Source organism: Pinus tabuliformis, chromosome 8 (genome assembly GCF_031772625.1).
Source record: "Pinus tabuliformis cultivar Carrire ecotype Pingquan chromosome 8, CPIR1, whole genome shotgun sequence".
In the NCBI taxonomy this organism is placed as follows: Eukaryota; Viridiplantae; Streptophyta; class Pinopsida; order Pinales; family Pinaceae; genus Pinus; species Pinus tabuliformis.
Window position 1 is genome coordinate 1,298,513,370 of NC_142294.1, and position 20,879 is coordinate 1,298,534,248.

Here is a 20,879-nt window from a genome sequence, read left to right on the forward strand (position 1 = left end):
TGCCATTAATTTTATTCAACAATACCATGAAAATTCTCGAATTCGCACTATTGCCCACGAAAAGCAGGTACCCCTAGGAGAACTTTTCTCCTATTCATCTTCTTCCAGCTGACAGCTGACAACCGCTGATAGCCACTTCGTAGCCAATGTGATGTGCCACTTTATCTCTGCCACCTGTGCCAGTGGTATTTTTCTCACCCATTGTCAAGAGCATATGTTAGAAGGTGGGCAATCCAACAAAAGATGTATGCTTTTCATTGTGCAATCAGGTGCTTATGCTTGCTTTTCATTTGGGCATTTTGGGCATGAATTATTGGGTGACTTGTAAGAAGGAAGGGTTTAACCGTGGTTTTGTTCCCTCACCTTAAATGGGGGATTAATTCTCAATCCTAGTTACGTGGGATCTCCCCTATTGGCCTATGGATTTAGGAAGGGCATTATTTGGAAAACCTTGATTTTGGTAGCGTGGCCTTGTTTTCCTTTTCCATATTTGTCACTCCCCTCTATACGCATTATTACAAGCCCTATTTCACTTTTTTCCCTTATGTTGGTCCACATGACCATTGGGTCCACAAGGCACTGACACACCTTGTTGAAATTTCCAAGTATTACCCGTTAGAAATTTTATCTCTATTCTTTGGTTTATTTCTCCTACTTGTTAATTACGAACAAGTTATTTAACCATATAAATACTGAAATAAACACAATACAGTCTCAAAGATCTACAGATCAATAGTTGAAAGAAATAACAAACACATAAGTGACATCGTTATTTTTGGACAACTCGTCCTTGGAAAAACCCAATTTGGGAAAACCGGTGCAACAATTATGAGGGTTATTTTATTATGCCGTCTTTCAGAGTACTATTGGGTGCCAAACTGGCTCACCTGACAGAGTAAATAATCTGGCAGTAATACCTCTCTATTCGGAAGCAAATATTCAGAAAGTCTGCCCCATGAGACCCTCTCCAGCACAATCTGAAGCTCAACATCAGCCCTCTTGGCCTCTGCGTCAGCCTGAAATCCTCTGCGTCAACCCTCTGAGGCATTGCGCAACCTCTATGGCCCTTTGCGTCACTCCTGCAACCTCTGCGTGGATGACGCAGGCCCTTCTGGCCTTTGTGTAGTCTCTTTTGCCTCTGCGTGCCTCCCTCTGGCTCAGCGTCTGCCTCTCTCTGCTTCTGCGCTGGTCTCTCGACACTATCTATGCCTCTCCCTCTCGTACTCACTACCTCTTGTTGCAACTGATCACTGATTCGATTTCTCTTAGCAAACCCCGCTCTAGAAAATCGAATCACTGATCACTCTGGTGTGTTCTTCAACTGACCCTCAAGCCTCCTCTTATACTTTTCCTGTTGGTCCTTCAACGACTGAGGTTACATCTCTAATCAATGACCAAGATTAGATTTGGCTTGATCCATGTCATTTAAAACCTTCTAACCCAGTTTTATTTTAATACTCATTAATATTTTATTTTTCCTAAGTTTAGACTTAGGAACTCCATTAAAAATATTAATTATTTTAATATCTCCTTAACTGGGTAGAATTTGCCCAAACCATTTCTGGGTCTTGGAGATGTCATGTGCTTTAGCCTCTTCACCAATTTTCATGGTTAGAGCAAATACGATGCTACCCCAAATCAACACACCCCCTCCCTTTGTCCATATATCTGGTTTAGGCTTGGAAATGATGCCCCAAAGGTTGATGTAGCTAAAAGAAAGTTAAAAGTATATCTTGGCCACAAGCAAGAAATAAAAGAAAAAGAAAATCATAAAATGCAAAAGATGGCTAGAACATTAAATAATAGCACATGGGATCAAGCTTAAGCATGAGCTCTAGCCCTTATCATTATGGCCATCACCCTGGTTCGTGGGGCCTATGATTGCCATATCACATCATGAAAGGAACCCATGCACGTCCCAACCCCTGGTGGGCAATGAACTTCTCCATCTTTAAGGGGTAATAATTGCTATACATCATTCACAACATGTTGTCATGTCCTAGAGCTTCAAGCAGTAATACAAAAAATTCAAGAAAAAATAAAAGACAAATAATGAGGGGTGGAAAAGAAAAGCTTGGTGTAACTCATGTAAACACGATTGGTCCCTCCCCACATTTGTACACACAATATGTGAACTTCCTCATTATTTCTATCCTCGTACCCATGTCATTTGACCCTGAGACCCCTTCATTCCCATCCATTTCATCATTATTCACATGCCACCTATTGACAAAAGGATGTATCGATGACATGTCTTTCCCCTTAGGGGTTTGGAACACCTAATATGATCGTTTATTAGCCATTCCTACATAGGGAAATGTTGCACCCATTTTGTCACAGTGCCAAGGAAGCAGTTGTGCCAAATTTTTTAAAGTTCATAATCATCACCCAGCCAGTTCCTATGACATTGTAAACCCAATTTTTGCAAATTGTAATGTAAATGATGCTAGTATGACCATTTAATTATGTAACAACCTAGTTAATCCTATGATTTTGGCGACGAATTTCATCCTAGGAGGTTTTCGTCTCACCCCATTATGCGTGTTTCTAAACACGGATAATTGGCAAAGTTTTTCCCTGTAGCTTAAGCCCCAAATCTAGCGTGGAATTTATTGTCAAGATCTTAGATGAGTCCTAGTGTTCTTAGTCGAGTCTATTGTAAAAGTGATTTGGAAATAATTTAAGCTATTTGGCTAAATTATTTTATTACAGATCACTTGGTTTACTAGATCGTATTGTGTCGCAGAAATGGGTAAAAAATTAAAATTATGAGGGTCTATAACGAATGGGTATCTGCTCTTTGAGGGTTGAAATTGTAATTATCTGATGTAAACATATTTTAGTGCATTGTCCTTCGCTATTAGACACCATGGCTAAAGTGTTTGAGGGTGGAAAATTAATTAATCCCCCCTTGTGTCAATTCTGGCAAAAATAAAATTAAATCTTAAGCCAAAAAATTAATTAATTTAGAGTCAAAAAATAATTTCTAGAGAAATTAATTTCTCCAAGTGGAAAATGACCAAAAAATCAGGGGTCAAAAATAAACTAACTTTTAGAGGTCCCCTACCAAGTCAAAAATGGATATTTTAAGAAAAATTGAGCCCTTGGACCTTGGTGGTTAAGTGATAGTCAAATTTTTGAGGAAATTAATCCAAAATAATTATTTTTGGATTAATAAAAAATGGTTTTTTAGGAGAAATTCCAAAATTCTTAAAAAATAAATATTCTCGATGATAGAGATTAAAAGATGATCAATTATTTATCAACGGTCAAGATTACTTTTGATGGGGATCAAACCAATTAGCCATTATTTTCCACTTGGAGGGATTTCTCTATAAATAGAAGGCATTTTGCTTCTATTCGATATCTTTCGCTGATATAATTTTGTAAACGCTGGTGTGAAGCCACTGTTCTACTGGGAACGTTTGAAATTCATAATAAAAGACTTTGGGGTTTAGTTCATGTTGTCTTTGTCCCATTGATCTGTGGTATGTGCTGGGTATGTGTTTCCCTATATTGTGCTTGTTGTCGCACAGACTGTCTAGGCAGGGCGACAACGCTCAGATCGGGGGTTGTCACCCTGATCCCCGATCCCTCCGTTTAAGCTGTCTCCCGAGGCTAAGGGGGGTAGACCCTATGGGATAAAGGAGGACCAACTGTGGACCAGTTGGGTTGGGAGACATAGCAAGAAAGATTAGCACCTAATTGATTTTAGAAGTTAATGTATCAGTGCCTTATGGAGTTATTGATTAAATGATTATTTATTATATGTTGCAGAAATATGAACCTTGTAAAACAATCATTTATCATCGAATATCCCAAGCGATACAAGCTATTCAATAAACGCAACGCTTTAATAACAATCCAGCAATTAAATTTCTAAAGATTGAATGTTTTAAACAACCATCCAATTTAAATGCTAACCAATTACCACTTTCATATAGTTAACTTTAGATAAACACTTAAGCACATTTAACTATAGAGAAGTGGAACAAAAGACACCAAAAATGAATTTTTCATTAGTCCTTTTCAATTTTTTTTTTAATTTTAATAAAATTTTGTTTAAAAATAAAACAAAGCTAAAATCTAATCTAAACTTAAATCTAAATTAAAAATAACCTAAAGACTAACCCTTTTAAACTTTTTAAATTTTTATGATATTTTTTTATTTTTCATGAATGAAATAAAAAATAAAACAAAACTATTCTAAGAAGAAACTAAACTAAACTAAATCCTAAAAGAACTTTTCTACTTTTTATGATTTAAAAAAAAGAAACAAAAACCAAATTTTTAATTTTTAATTTATTTTTAATTTTTAATTTTATTTCTTGATTTATTTTAAAACCAAGAATAAAACAAAACAAAACTAAATTAAAAATAAAGATTAAACTAAACTAAACTAAAAGCTAAACCAAAAATAAAACTACTCTAAAAATCAAATATTTAAACTAATCTAAATCTAAATAAGAAAAATTCAAAACTAAAATAAACTAAAGATTAAATCCTAATTAAATGAAAGTGAAATTCAACAAAACTAATAAAATTTTAGAATCTAAACTATATATATATATATATATATATAAACATAAAATAAAATCTAAATCTAAAACTAAAATCTAACCTAATAAAATCAAAGTCTAATTAATTTATGAAAATTGATTTTTTTTTGAAGTTTCATATATTAACCCACTTCATAAAAAAAAGAAAATGAATGCTAACCTAAGTCACAGATATACAAAAAGATAACTAATATCTAACCTAATGTATATACTTGCATAAAATCAAAAGTTTGAAACCTACGTATAGAAAATTTCTTTTCTTGTTTTATTGTGGGCGTGTGTACAGGTGAGGCCGATGGAGGAACGCAGGTATGGCAGGGGCAGCACGTCGGTTGGACGCAGAGAAGATTGATGAGAATGAAGCTTGCAGCAGCGTGAGGTGAAATGAAAGGCAGAGGAAGGAAATGGTCAGTTTGCAGCAGCGTGAAGGAGAGCGATTGAGGAAGAAGTGCGGGTTTCTTTGCAGGTTTGCGTGAAGGATGAGAGGACGAACGCAGGTCATGAGGGATGGCAGAAATACGTTGAGGCTGACAACGTATAAGATGGAGTGACAAATGTAAGCAGAGAGCTGCGTGAAGATGGCTGGAGTTTGCAGGTTTGATGGAGGCTGCGTGGGGATGCTTTTGCTGCAGGAATACGTGGAAAGGGGCAGCGTATGGAGCAACAGAGATGCAGCCTGGAGAATGGATTAAATGGCTGTGGGATGGCAGACGATGAAGAAGCTGGAGTAGGAATGAGAATGCTGGCTACGAAATGGAAGAGCGAGGGTGAGGAGTAAGGAGTGTATAGCTGGAATGACGCAGAGAAAAAAAATGATGCCAGTGTGTTGCAAATGGGAGAAAACTACTTGGAGGTGAAGCAGCAAACCCACAACTTGTTCTAAAAAAATTTCGAAAATTTTCTATGAAATGAAAACCCCAGGTAGCAGAACTGTACACTTGTGAAAAACTGAACTGGTTTTGAGGCCAGATCTTATCCTCCAGGGCCTAGATATGGCTTCAAGATTGAAGCTCACCTTCATATCTGCAACCTGTAACCAACAACCTGAAAACAATGAAAACCAACAGCCAGAACCTGGAAATGCAAAAAATAAATGAAACCCTAAAAGCCCTAAGAACCAGTTAAATAATTACAATATTTACAAACTGAAGGCTCTAGGTAGCCAGATTTATCAATATGCCACGGAAATATTTTCAGAATTTTAAATTTAATGTGGGATGCTTCAGAAAACCCTTCATGCATTTGAAACAAAAATTCTAATGATAAGCCTGGGATTAAAATTGGTTGGGCTCTTTCAGGAAACGCAATTCGGGAGTTGGCTGGTTCAGCTGAGAACTTCCCCGAATGCCTGGTAATCTAAAAAAAAGGATTTCCTGCACAGCTTAAAATCAACCATTAACATAGAGGGAGAAAACAACAGTGAAATTCAGATCAAATGGAGATACCTGCCATTATATTTCAGAAATTAAACTATCATTCAAACCCCAGAGATCAGACAAGATACCTGTGCCTAAATCAATCTTCATCAAGCTATCATCAATGGCTGAAAATAAAATTATGCAGAAAAATAAAACATCTTATAGCATTTCCAGAAGAGTAACACCAGCAAGATTTTCAACCCCAAAGTCTTTCTTTATTGCACAAAAAATGACTACAAGAGAGCTTTCTTTAGCACAAGACTCACAAATCGAATGATCCCTGTTGACCCCTACTAGTCAACTACCCATGCAGTGCACCCCGTTTTTCTTGACAGAAGGAACAGCACCTGATCAGCATGTCCGTGCCACGCCATCATCAGCAGTTTGATATTTCAATTGTAAACCCAGTCTGCATATATGAATTGTAAATAATCTAAGCAGACATGAGTCAATGTATGTAATTTGCCTAGGTGGACCTGACTTTCTGTTGATAATCTACGTCCCGGAAGGTTTTTTGTCTCACCGATCCACGGATCGGCAGAGTTTTCCTTCAAACCTGACCCCAAAGCCGGGATGGATTTCGTCATCAGAAAGTTTGGGAGAGTCTTATATGTTAGTCTGCTAGATTATAGTTGTGTCGCAGAGCTGGGTGTTCTATGAGGGTCTGTGTTAAGTGGGTTCATCCCTTTAAGATGTAATTTTGTAAAAGTCATGATGTAATGTGTCCTGAGGGTTGAGAAATGTTTTAAATCCCCTCGTGAGTCCTAAGTCCTAGGTCCTAGGTGATGTTTCCAATGGCTTAGTTCGATGATCCATTTAAAAAATGAAATAAAATAATAAACATTTAAAAATTTAATAAAGAATAATAATAAAAGATTAAAAATTTAAAAATTTAAAATGAAATAAATAAAAAATAATAAAAATTCAAAAATTCAAAAAATAATAATAAAAAACAATTTTTAAATTTTTAAAAATAATAATAAAAAATTAATTGAATAAATCGACGGATGAGATCAAGAGATGTCTTGATCCTCATCAACGGTCGAGATCATTTTTACATGGATCAATCGAACTAGCCGTTGGAGCATTTCCTTTAAATAGGGTGCTAGGAGTCATTTTCAGATCATTGGATCTGTGAGTCTAAGGCTAAAGAAGCTCTCTTGTAAATCTGTTTCTGGTTAATAAAGGAAGACTTTGGGGTCCATATCTTGCTGGTGTTACTCTCTTGGAATGCTGTGAGATCATTTCATTTTCTGCATATGTTATTTTCAGCTGTTAATAATAGCTTTTCTAGAGTATTGTGGGTACAGGTATCTTGCTCACTTGCTAGGGTTTGGGTGCTGCTAGGGTTTCAGGAGTAATGGCAGGTATCTCCATTACTGTTTGAGATCTAGCAGCATTTTGCCCTCTTTATTGACGATTGTTTTGAGCTGTGCAGAATAACATTTTCTGAAGGAATTTGTGGGCGTTCGGGGAAGTTCTCGGCTGAACCAGCCAACTCCCGCAAGCATTTTCTGCTGAGCCCAGTGGATTTGATCCTGGGTTTATCATTCGGTTTTATCTTTCTGATCTGCATGAGAAAATTTCTGAAGCTTTTTCACAGTGACAATCTGAAATTTCTGATATATTGAAAAATATTTCTGCTCTTATTGTTAAATCTGGCTGTGTAGGGGCCAAAATCTGTACATTAATTAGCTGATCTAGGGTTTCAAATTTTTTACAGTTTTTTATTAGGGTTTCATTTTTTTCTTAAACTGCAGGTACAGGGTTCTGAGAATTTCTTCAGGGTTTTCGGAGCAAGAAAGATTGACAATTTCGTGGTCAAGCTGCTGGATTTCAGACACTATCATTCTATTCTGCAGCCACATAAGCGGTCCTATCTATCCAAGCAGCCATACGCTGATCTCTATGTTTTCTTTTGCTCCCATACGCCCCCAACGCAAACCCTTTCAAAGTTTGATCAGCAACTGCATAATTTTACTCGATTGTCATTGGTCCATTAGCCCTGCCGTTGAAGTTTCCTGGAACTACGTCTAAATTCGTGGCTTTGTCAGCACAAATATGCCCTTCTTCACCTGCATTTCCACTTCGTGTCTTTCCATTCTTTGTCAACGGAGCAAACTGCTGAGCAAATTGGCATTATGGCTAAGGCATTTTCCCGTGGGCTGGCACACAGCGTTTCGTGTTGCCTCTGGTCACGTCTGCGAAGTTTTCCTTTTGCAATCGATCCACTGTTGCCGCCTTTCTCTACCTGCAACTCGGGCTGAAAGGAATTATCAGAGAAATAAAACCGCAGGCGTGGGTGAGTCAGAGCTTTCTCTGTCCGCCGTCGAAGTTTTCAGCCGGCTCGTTGTCACGTAGCCCAGTTCCCTTCATCACGCCGGCAGCAGAGGCAATCTCGTGGTCATATAACGCAGGTAACAACGTACATCACTTTCGTTTCTGTTGAGAGAGGATCGATTGCCAGGTAAAACCCTAAAGCATTACCGAGAACGATTTGATTTGCTGAGGGATAGGCGTAGATCGATTTTGATACGCAGAGGTAACGTAGGTATAGCTTAGATTTTTATTTAGTTTTTTTTTACGATTTGAATTTTAGTTTTATTTACATAAAAAATTTGAAAAATCATGTTTTGACTTTCAGCTTTGGTTTATCCGTCGGTTCTTAAATTTTGTATAGTTTTGTTTTAAAATAGATTCTAATTTTAGTCCTTAGTTTTATAATCTTTAGAGTTTTATAATTTTTAGATTGTTTTTATTTGTATAATATAAAAAATAAATAAAAAATAAAAAAAGATTCATTTTATAATAGGGTTTGGTCTAGCTTTTATTTAGATTTAATTTTTTTTATTTTTTTTTTAGTTAGATTTAAATGTTATGTTAGAATTTATGTTTTAGATATTAGTTAGATCTTTTAGTTTAGATTTAGGATTTTCTTTTTTGTATAAAAAAAAAAAAAAAAAAAAAAAAATTTGAAAAATATAAAAACTTTGTGGAAATTTTTTTCCGTCAGATCCAGTGATTTTTGGGATTTATCATCTTTCATGCTGAGATCTAAAATTTTCAAGTCGAGATGCGAAATTGATATCTGGTTAATGGTTTATGATTCGTGGTGGTTTAAAGCATTCATCTCTTTAAAATTCTCGGTTGCTGGATATCGTTTTGATCGTTCTATGAGCATTGTGATGATAGATGATTGCTGTTCATGGTCCATATTTTTTATATCATTTAACAAGTAATTGTCTTGACCACAATATCTTAAGGCACTGGTCTGTTAAATTAATCAAATCATTTTAGTGCTTATCTTAATCGTATCTCGTGTCTCCTAGCCAACTGGTCGACAGTTGGCCTCATCATCTTACAGGGACTACCCCCCTTAGCCGCGGGAGACAGGCTCAAACGGAGAGACCGGGGATCAGAGTGACAGCCCCCGGTCTGAGCGTTGTCGTGTCAATCTGCGCGACAACAATCCCAAATGACCCCTTGACACCCTATTTAAAGGAAAAATTCCCAACGGCTAGTTCGAGTGGTCCATGTCAAACTAATCTCGACCGTCGATGAGGATCAAAATTCCTTTCAATCTCTTTCGTCGAAATTTTAAATGCATTTTAATATATTAAAAAATTAAAACTTTGCCTTTATTTTCTCAAAACTTTGACTTATTATTATTTTATTTTATTTTTCAATTTTTTATTATTTGTTAATTTATTTTTCAATTTAATTTAATTTAATTTATTATTATTATTATTATTATTATTATTTTTAGTTATTTTTTAATTTTATTATTTTTTATTATTTTTTTATTTCTGAATCCTCGAACTTAGCCTTTGGAAAACCACTTAGGACTTATGAGGGGATAAAACATTTTCTAACCCTCAAGACACTTTACATAATGACTTTTACAATTTTACATGTCAAGGGGGAAAACCCATTTGACATAGACCCTCATAGACCACCTAGTGTTGCGACACAAATATAATCTAGCAGATCAAGCAATTTGTAATAACCTAACCAAATAGTTAGAATTATTTCCAAATTATTTTTACATAAACTCAACCTAGCACACTAGGATTCCCCTAAGATTCTAATGACAAAATCCATTCTGGCTTTGGGGTTAGGCTGAAGGAAAACTCTGCCGATCATGGATTAGTGAGACAAAAAACCTCCCGGAACGTAGATTATCACTAGAAAATTAGGTTTGCCTAGGCAATTTACGTACATGACCCAGATCTGCTAAGCTTATTTACAATTTACACATGCAGACTGGGTTTACAACATGACATGATCGGGTTGATGATGACAGTCGAATGGCACGGACACGTCGATCAAGTGCTATCCCTTTTGTGAAGAAGGGGGTGTACTGCTATGGGTAGTTGACACGTAGTGGTCAACATCTGGCTCTACTTGGGGACACGTTGCTGCACTGCAGGAAGGTGAGAATCCAGAATCTGCATCCACGAAACACACATTAAAACATAAGTAGCATCCATCCCAAAATCATCATATAACATTAAGCATAGGAAAGATATAAGCTCTTCATTTATTAACTATCTAGTAAAAAGTAAATCTAATCCTAAAACAGAAATGTAAATGCTGAAAAAACAAAGAGTAGGGTTAGAAATACAGAGGATGCCCCATGGCATCAGATGTGTTCAATATAGTGTATACTGAGCATTTGCCTGCTTTCAGGTAAATTTGTCGGCTGCTTATCGGATGTGCCATGTCCAATTTTGCATACGGTAGGACTTTTCCCTATCCGAAAATCAAGTTGCTCGCGACCGTCTGATGCATCAAATCTTTTTCTCATTTTCTTTTTCTTGCGCTTTTTCTTCATGGCACGCTGTATCACTGATGACGTGGAATTTTCTGCTTCAAAGCTCTCGGATGAAGTATGTAAGATATGCGTGACATGTCTTTCGTCATTCTTCATCTGCCATGCCAAGGATGATGGATCAATCTCACAGGTGCCATGAGTTATAACTTGATCTTCTATCACTGGTGGATTAACCGTGTGAGCATCAACCTGACTATTAATTTCTCTTTTATCTAGGTCACCTGCAATTATCCACTTTTCAATGGAACAAAGGACCTCATAATAAGATGGAGCTTGTTGCAACAGATAAGGAGGCTTCTAATCTATTGACGTTCCCTGGTTTCTTTCATCCTCTGACTGCTGTTGAAATTTCTGAACCTGTATTTTAATGGCATCCATCTGATTAGAGTGTTCAACCTTCATAGCAGTGATTTCCCGAGCATGGTCTTCTTCCATGGTCAGTAACTTACTCTAAAGACATATTTGACTGGCTTCCATATCTTTTATTACTTTATCGTTCTTTTCCTTTATGGTCATCAAGCAATGCTGCATATAGTTTATCTCTTTCTTATGATTTTCTTGCATGGTAGCCAACTGATTATTATGATCAAATGTCATGATAGTCATTTCTTCATCCATAGTTAATAACTTGTTTTGCATAGAATTAATTTCCCTATCATGATTAGCTTTCATGGTCTCAATTTCCTTAGCATGCTGACTTTGCATGTCGGTTACGTGATCAAAGTGTTTAATTTTCATGATTTCCATCTCCTTATCACGTTTTTCCAGGTGGGTGCATAAAGTTCTCATATCATTGGCGTAACTGGTTTGATTGATCTCCATATTTTTTACCAACCGCATTAGTTCTTCTATAATATGCTTCTGATTTTCCCTTTCATTGTCGACGCTGATTTTACAATGTCCCTGCTTTTCCATTATCATGGATTTGATCTGCAACGGTACAGGTGGATGGCACATTTTGATATGAAGAATTGTCTTGAAAACTTTCATCGACAACTGTACCCTTCATAAGATTACTTTCATTCTATTGCACAATTTTAGGGGCACAAGGCGAGCTATCTGGATAACCATATCTATCTTTAAAAGCATTGACAATGTCTTGTAAAGAAGTGAAAGAGTCTTCAGGACAATTATTAAACCAATTCAAGGCATCACCCTCTAAAGAAAAGACAAATAGATGCATTTTGACATCTTCATGATCATACTGAGGAGATCTACATTATATGAACATTATACGAGTAAAACTTGCATAAATGCTTTCTAACAACAATTGAATCACCACCCAAGAACAAAGGTAATTTAGAAATGGCCACTTCCAGAACATCATGGAGAACATCAGTAAAATGACAGGGGGTAAACGAATAATCCATGATGAATAATGGGGACCAAATGGATGATAGAAAGAGATCTCTGCTCAAGAAAATCAAGAGATGAAAGGAGTGGAGTCGCCACTTGAATAATGAAATTTCTAATTCTAGGATCCAAAAAGCAACAAACAAGCAGATATGAGGGAGGCTTATTGTCTTGGAAAAATAAAAGGAATGGAGTCGCCACCCAAACAAGAAACGAACTGAAGGGTAGTTGCTGATATGATGAAAGATAAGGTGATAAAAAGATCAAATGACACTAAAGAATGTTGGCCATTTGATAGGCTAATGAATGGCAGAAAAGATGAGATGATGCCAAAAAATGTTGACCCCGCCAGCTCAAATGAAAAGATTCCAGATTCTAGATGAGAGAGAAGAATGAGGATGAAATGTTGTTGAAGCACTAGGGACAAAAAATCTTTATCCTCGGCAATGATGCCAAAAAATGTTGTCGCACAGACGCTTTGGGCAGCGCGACAACGCTCAGACCGGGGGCTGTCACCCTAATCCCTGATCCCTCTGTTTAAGCCATCTCCCGAGGCTAAGGGGGTAGACCCTAGGGGGTAAAGGAAGACCAACTGTGGACCAGTTGGGTTGGGAGACACAACAAGGAAGATTAGCACCTGATTGATTTTAGAAGTTAATGTACCAGTGCCTTATGGAGTTATTGATTAAATGATTATTTATTATATGTTGCAGAAATATGAACCTTGTAAAACAATCATTTATCATCGAATATCCCAAGTAATACAAGCTATTCAATAAACGCAACGCTTTAATAATGATCCAGCAATTAAATTTCTAAAGATTGAATGCTTTAAACAACCATACAATTTAAATGCTAACCAATTACCACTTTCATATAGTTAACTTTAGATAAACATTTAAGCACATTTAACTATAGAGAAGTGGAACAAAAGACACCAAAAATGAATTTTTCATTAGTCTTTTTGAATTTTTTTTATTTTTATATATATTTTTTTTATAAAATTTTAAGTCTAAAAATAAAACAAAGCTAAAATCTAATCTAAACTTAAATCTAAATTAAAAATAACTTAAAGACTAACCCTTTTAAACTTTTTTAAATTTTATGAAATTTTTTATTTTTCATGAATGAAATGAAAAATAAAACAAAACTATTCTACGCAGAAACTAAACAAAACTTAAAGACTAAGCCTTTTAAACTTTTTTAAATTTTATGAAATTTTTTATTTTTCATGAATGAAATGAAAAATAAAACAAAACTATTCTACGCAGAAACTAAACTAAACTAAATCCTAAAAGAACTTTTTTACTTTTTATGATTTAAAAAAAAAGAAACAAAAACCAAATCGAAATTTTTTAATTAATTAATTTATTTTTGATTTTTTGATTTATTTTAAAACCAAGAATAAAACTAAACTAAACTAAATTAAAAATAAAGATTAAACTAAACTAAACTAAAAGCTGAACCAAAAATAAAACTTAACTCTAAAAATCAAATATTTAAACTAATCTAAATCTAAACAAGAAAAAATCAAAACTAAAATAAACTAAAAGTTAAATCCTAATTAAATGAAAGTGAAATTTAACAAAACTAATAAAATTTTAGAATCTAAACTATATTAAAAAAAAAAAAAACATAAAATAAGATCTAAATCTAAAACTAAAATCTAATTTAATAAAATCAAAGTCTAATCTAATTTATGAAAATTGAAGTTTTTGAATTTTTTTTTTTGTTTTTTGTTTTTTGTTTTTTTTTTTAATTTTATTTATTTTTTATTTAAAGTTTCATATATTAACCCACTTCATAAAAAAAAAGAAAATGAATGCTAACCTAAGTCACGGATATACAAAAAGATAACAAAAAAAAATAAAAACCTAACCTAATGTATATACTTGCATAAAATTAAAAGTTTGAAACCTATGTATAAAAAATTTCTTTCCTTGTTTTGTTGTGGGTGTGTGTACATGTGAGGCCGACGGAGGAACGCAGGTATGGCAGGGGCAACATGCCGGTTGGACGCAGAGAAGATTGATGAGAATGAAGCTTGCAGCAGCGTGAGGTGAAATGAAAGGCATAGGAAGGAAATGGTCAGTTTGCAGCAGCGTGAGGTGAAATGAAAGGCATAGGAAGGAAATGGTCAGTTTGCAGCAACGTGAAGGAGAGCGATTTAGGAAGAAGTGTGGGTTTCTTTGCAGGTTTGCGTGAAGGATGAGAGGACGAACGCAGATCATGAAGGATGGCAGAAATACGTTGAGGTTGACAATGTATAAGATGGAGTGACAAATGTAAGCAGAGAGTTGCGTGAAGATGGCTGGAGTTTGCAGGTTCGATGGAGGCTGCGTGGGGATGATTTTGCTGCAGGAATACGTGGAAAGGCACAGCGTACGGAGAAGCAGAGATGCGGCATGCAGAATGGATTAAATGGCTGCGGGATGGCAGGCGATGAAGAAGCTGGAGCAGGAATTAGAATGTTGGCTGCGAAATGGAAGAGCGAGGGTGAGGAGTTAGGAGCGTATAGCTAGAATGACGCAGAGAAAAAAATGCTGCCAGTGTGCTGCTGTTAAATTGGCAACTAGGGCCAAACTCCATGTGGGTCAGCTTATTTATGGCAGCTGATATTTTTATTGGATCCCTCTCGTCGAGAGGTATAGGATTGATCCAAAGATCATCCGATTCCGATAAGTATTTATGGAGATATGAATTTATTTTGTTTATGTAATTATTATCAAGCCGACCAGCACTTATGTAGGCTCTAGAAGCCCAACCGACGTGTCTATTCAACCTCTACATTTTTAGTATAAATTGGTGAGGATTCGAAGTCATTTTGGACATGTATTCTTGAGGTGATCTCCTCTCCACGTCTGGGTTTTTGGAAGGAGAGAACCAAAAGATACACTTGCCCAAGGTTGATGCCCTAACCGCAGGAAGCCGTAGGCATATGAGGATGAGCAACAGACAGAGTTGGATAGGAGGCACACATGCCCTAATCTATAATGAATCCGACAACACAACTCTTATACCCACAGCGATGAATGTTGAACGTTGGCATGGAAGCAATCCGCATGGCTCTTTTTCGGTTATGAGATTTGGGTAATTGTTTGCAAGGGTTAAGGTACGAGACATCAAGATTATGTTTCGTATGGGTTAGGGTGTCTCATATCTAAATGGATTTCTCACGGACTCTCTCGAAGGACTACTATGCTCTATGTACAGGACTTTTACTCCACAAGACTCGCTTGCTCAATCCACGGGACTCCTCTCGCATACCTGATCTGAACATGATCTCGAATAGGTATAATTGGCACTTGGATAATCATTATAATGCTATGATCTCATATAACATAACGTCATGATCTCATATGACATCTTTATATTATCCCTGGTCTCGACTTTGTGATATATAGTCTCTGCAATGTATGGTGTTAATCCTTCTGCATCTATATATTGTCTATTAATGATCTCGCTTTGTATGCTCTCCCTCTTATGTTCCAAGGTGGAACTGAGACTTTTCGGAAGGTTCCTCTCTGTATTCCACAAAAGTTAAGTCTCAGATTGATCTTATACGTCTGTAACAACTACAGTCTCAGATTACATAGATCTCTGGGCATCAGGTCATTGCATTAAGGGCATCGCACCGACACTACATCCATGGCACATTACTATGTGTTGATTAATAATAAGTACACACATTATAAATGGCGTTCGATTTATGGCTTAATGATTTGATCTCCTTTGCTCTTCAGTAACATCACTCATGTAGTATTGAATCTTGAAGACATTCATTCACCGTCAGTGTGATGCCCTAATTTGTTTCGTTGTCATAAAAGAGCCGCAGACATAACAACAGTCAAGCATGGAAGAAGCTGCAGTCGTTATAATGTCAAGGAGATCTGGCCACAGTTAAAAGGAGACCTGTATCTGCCAAACGCAGTGTGAAGGTGTCACCATTACGCAACCCTAAACTACAGCTACGTGGCCCTAAACATTGTAATCATACGCAGCCATGGTTGCCTTTATACTTTGTTCATAAAGACATTTATACACAGAATACAGAGATATTTATATGCAGTCATAACTGCACTCAAGCATAGCCGCAGACTCAGCATACCTGTGTAGCAGAGAAGAATGTATGTGATCTGGGCACATCTATCTTCACGTTGGTAGTCTACATGACCCTCGGCCTACTTGTAGCAGTCTCGATGTGCTATGATCACAATAGATTTTGGTTTTGGTTGGATAAAGAAGATCTCGGTGACATACATCTTGTACAACGGTAACTTGAAGTATTAGATGATGTTCCTATATGCAGTGATAGTGATCACTTTGCAAAGAGTGTCAGTCTCATCGAAGGTAAGAGACAGGATCATAATCTTACCTCTCATCAAATCAGTGATGAATGATGATCTCAGTATATCTATGAGCAGCATCTATGATATGGACAATAACGTTGTATGATCTGGGCACATATATATAATGCAGTCTTGGGCAGCAACATGATATACTGTAGATGGGCTGTGCAACGAATACATGAAGCATGGGCAACAGCATGATGGGCAGCACTATGAAATCATGTGCATGGGCAGCAACATGATAATGATGCACATTAGTCTGAGAAAGATCATGGACCTGGACAACAGCATGGGGCAATATGCAGTAGTGCAACTAGAGGATGAGATGTGTTAAAATTGGCAACCAGGGCAAAACTTCATGTGGGTCATCTTATTCATGGCCAATAATATTTTTATTAGATTCCTCTCGTCGAGAGGTGTAGGATTGATATAAAGATCATCCAATTCCGATAAGTATTCATGGAGATATGAATTTATTTTGATTATGGAATTATTATCAAGCCGACCTACAACTCATGTAGGCTCAGAAGCCCAACAGTCGCATCTATTCACCCACCAACGTTGTGTATAAATATAAGAGGACTTTTCCTCATTTGGACTCACTCATCTCATCACATCTCTCTCTCTCTACTGCGTAGATGTGAGTCTCTTCTCTACTGCGCTGAAATGGGTCTCTCTCTCTCACGCATGTGAAGCCGGAAGCTGTTGAATTTGAAGCTGCAACTGCAGAAGTAAAGATTGACTTGCGTGGCCTAGAAGATCTCCTCTTTGGAACTGCGCTGTAGGTTCATCTGAACCTCCTCTGGAAGCCGAAACTTTTGGTGGTGGAATGAAGTCAATCCGACTATCGGTTTGTGAGATATGGTCTGCCCTAGTTTGATAATGAAGCCGCTAATGCTGATGCTACTGATCTAGGGTTTGCTACCGCTGATATGAATTAGATTTATTGTACTATTTCTCTCTGCTGAATTATTGAAGATGAAAGAAGATTTGATCAAAGGGTTTCCCCACACATTGTGGGGTTTGTCCATGGCTAGCCGTCACATTTTATGTCTCTTGTCTTGGCTTGTTTTCTGTCGATCGTTTAATGTTCTATCTGCACTTTACTTTATGTACATGTGATTGCTAATCGGTGGAATATAATAAGAAAAAGAAGTAAATTGTTATAAGCATAGAACATACCATAACTTAACATGGTATCAGAGCTGAGGTGAAGACAAAGCCCGAGTAAGAGTAAGAGCAAGAGCAATCATCGAAGAGAAGATTGGCAAGGCTATCCTAAAAGAACTATGGGGTCCTCAACACTCTTTCCTGCCGAAGACAAGCTCCATGAGAAAGCTGACTATCACGGATGGAAGATGTCTATCGATCTAACCCTTGAAGATCAAGGAGTGCTGGACCATGTAAGAGGCAATATTGTTGAGCCTTCATCAAATGCATCTGCTATTGCCTGGAACAAATGGAAAAATGGAGAAGTCAAAACAAAGAAGATCATCCGGGACTCTATCAACAAGCGCTTGGTGGCCTACATCTCTGATCTAGACACCTCCAAGGGAATCTACGACAAACTGGTGAGTTTATTTAAAGTTAATGATGCAAATCAAGTTTTGTTTCTTAGAAATAAGTTGAGGGAAATCAAGAAGGGTAAAGATGAAAGTATGCAAGCATACTTCTTAAGAATCACCGAGATCAAGAACGATCTCCTATCTATTGGGGAAACCATTACTGACAGAGAAATGGCACTCACAACTCTCGGAGGATTACCATCTGAATGGTATGTGTTCAGGACTACTCTTCTGAACAATAATGTAATTCCTAGTTTCGAGGAATTAATGGCTAGATGCATTCAAGAACAAACAAGGGTGGAAGAGCAGGAAATGCCCATGCCTAAAGGTCCTCCTGCTGCCTTTTCTTCTCATGCAAAGAAAAGAAATAATTCCGGGACTAAATCAAAAGGAAAGGTTGGACCTAAGGCCAGAAGAAAATGACGATGTTACATTTGCGATAAAGCAAGTCACTATGCAAGGGAGTGCCCTGATAGAAAGGACTCAGTCTAGGACGATGATCAAAATCCCTCTGATGGCAATCAAAGGAATGACAAATTCAACAACAAAGGTAAGAGGAGAGCTGGGAATCAAGGAAGAGGACAAGCATTCAAGAAGGCCAGAAATTCCAGGATGTATTAAATGCACCTGACCTCAAAAAGAACCTAGTGTCCATCTCAGGAACGAAAGACAAAGGCTACAAGGTAACCTTCAGCGATGGCAAGGTATGTATATGGAAAAATAATGTTAAAGATGCCTTTACTCTTGGGTTTAGTGTTGATTCATTATATCAGGTCGATGGAAGTCTGCTAGGTGTCATGTCTTATGACACATCTCTTCAGTCTGAACTGTGGCATTAGAGGTTTTCCCCCCTTCATTATAAAGCTATACTCGGTGTAAGACAAATGGTGATAGGGATGCCCGAATTCTAAATAGAGAATGAAGGTGTATGTCCAGGATGTGCTAAAGGAAAGCTCAAAAGGGGACCATTCCCCTCAAGCCAAAGCAAGACCTCTGATATATTACAATTGGTTCACTCAGGCATACCTGAGGTTGGCATCAAGAGGGAGACTACTACACCATATACTCCTGAACAAAATGGTGTGGCAGAAAGGAAGAACCGCACAATTATGGAAGCTGTCCAAGCCATGCTACATGATCAAAGTCTTCCTAAGTTTCTATGGGCTGAAGCTGCAAATACTGCTGTATATGTACAAAATCGATGCCCTCATCAAGCATTGGGTTCCAAGACTCCTGAAGAAAAATTCACCGGTAAGAAACCTGATGTTTCTCATTTTAAAATTTTTGGAAGCCCTGTATACTTTCATGTGCCGAAAGAGAAAAGAAATAAATTGGGAGCATCTGGAAAGAAGGGAATTTTCGTGGGCTATGGTGAAAATACTAAAGGCTATAGAATCTATGTAGCCGGTCAAAGGGAAGTCATAATTAGTCATGATGTCACCTTTGACGAAGATATGGCTCTCAGCAAGGTGATCAATCTTCCGACTTTGAGGAGCTCTCAAGAAGCCGACACCAGGGAACCAAAAGAAAAGGATGATGATTCAATGCCTGATGTAGAAGAACCCATGGATCCGATTGATCCTCCTCCAAATGAGCCTTCCTCTTCTAGGAAGAGGCCTTCACGGCTTAAGGGGTTACTTGATGATGCTGAAGGACACACTGCACCCCGAGGAACCTTTCGTGAAAGTAAGAAACCTAATAGGTATCAAGGATACCTGACCATCATGAGCACGATCATACAAAATAAGCCTTCGTCATTCTCAGATGTCGTCAAGCATCAAGTATGGAAGGATGCTATGACCGAAGAATATGAGTCTATCATAAAGAATGATGTTTGGGAAGTAGTTCCTAGACCACAGGACAAGACTGTTGTTACTTCCAAATGGCTTTACAAGATAAAGCATGGAGCAGATGGAAGCACGGAAAAGTATAAGGCTCGTTTTGTTGCTCGAGGTTTCTCCCAAAAGGAAGGTATAGACTATGATGAGATATTTGCACCTGTTGCCAGATATACGACCATCTGCTCGATCATAGCCCTTGCCGCTTCACAAGGATGGAACCTACATCAGATGGATGTCAAGACTGCGTTCTTGCATGGCTCGATCAAAGAAGAGGTCTACGTGGAGCAACTCGAAGGATTTGACATTTATGATCGAAAATCTCATGTATGCAGGTTGAAGAAAGCTCTCTATGTGCTGAAGCAAGCACCCCGAGCATGGTATGAGAGGATCGATAGCTACTTGATGAAGCTGGGATTCACTAGGAATGAAGCCGATCCTAAACTTTACTTTAAGGTTGAAGATGACAAGCCTCTCATATTGGTGTTGTATGTGGATGACCTCTTTCTAACAGGTGCAGACCCTCTCATTCACAAATGTAAGAGGGAGCTGGCCTCTGAATTTGAAATGAAAGACCTAGGACTGATGCACTACTTCCTAGGACTTGAAGTGTGGCAAAAGCCAGGAGAAATTTTCCTATCTCAAGGAAAATATGTGGTGAAGATATTGGAAAGATTCGGTATGATGGACTGCAAGCCTGTGACTACCTTGAGGATCTTAACTTTTAGAAGTTATATGGTAGTGATTTCGGACCAGACTTGGGAAATGCCTTTGAGTTTCAAAAACTCATTCGCATTGATGTTCTTGGTGAACCTCCGTCCGAACATATGTTTTGCAGTTAGCATTGTGAGCTCATATTTGGTTGAGCCTCATTGGATTGATGCCAGGAATCTTCTGAGATGTCTTCAGGACACAATCTCTCATGGATTAAGATACACTGCCGGAGATGCGAGACTACTTGGA

General features: G+C 37.4%; 1 protein-coding gene across 1 annotated transcript in view; it reads left to right on the forward strand.

The window, feature by feature from the left end:
- LOC149240215 (sodium/hydrogen exchanger 4-like) overlaps nt 1-20,879 on the forward strand; it is a 369,919-nt gene that overhangs the window by 167,763 nt on the left and 181,277 nt on the right. The gene's annotated exons all lie outside the window — the stretch shown is intronic.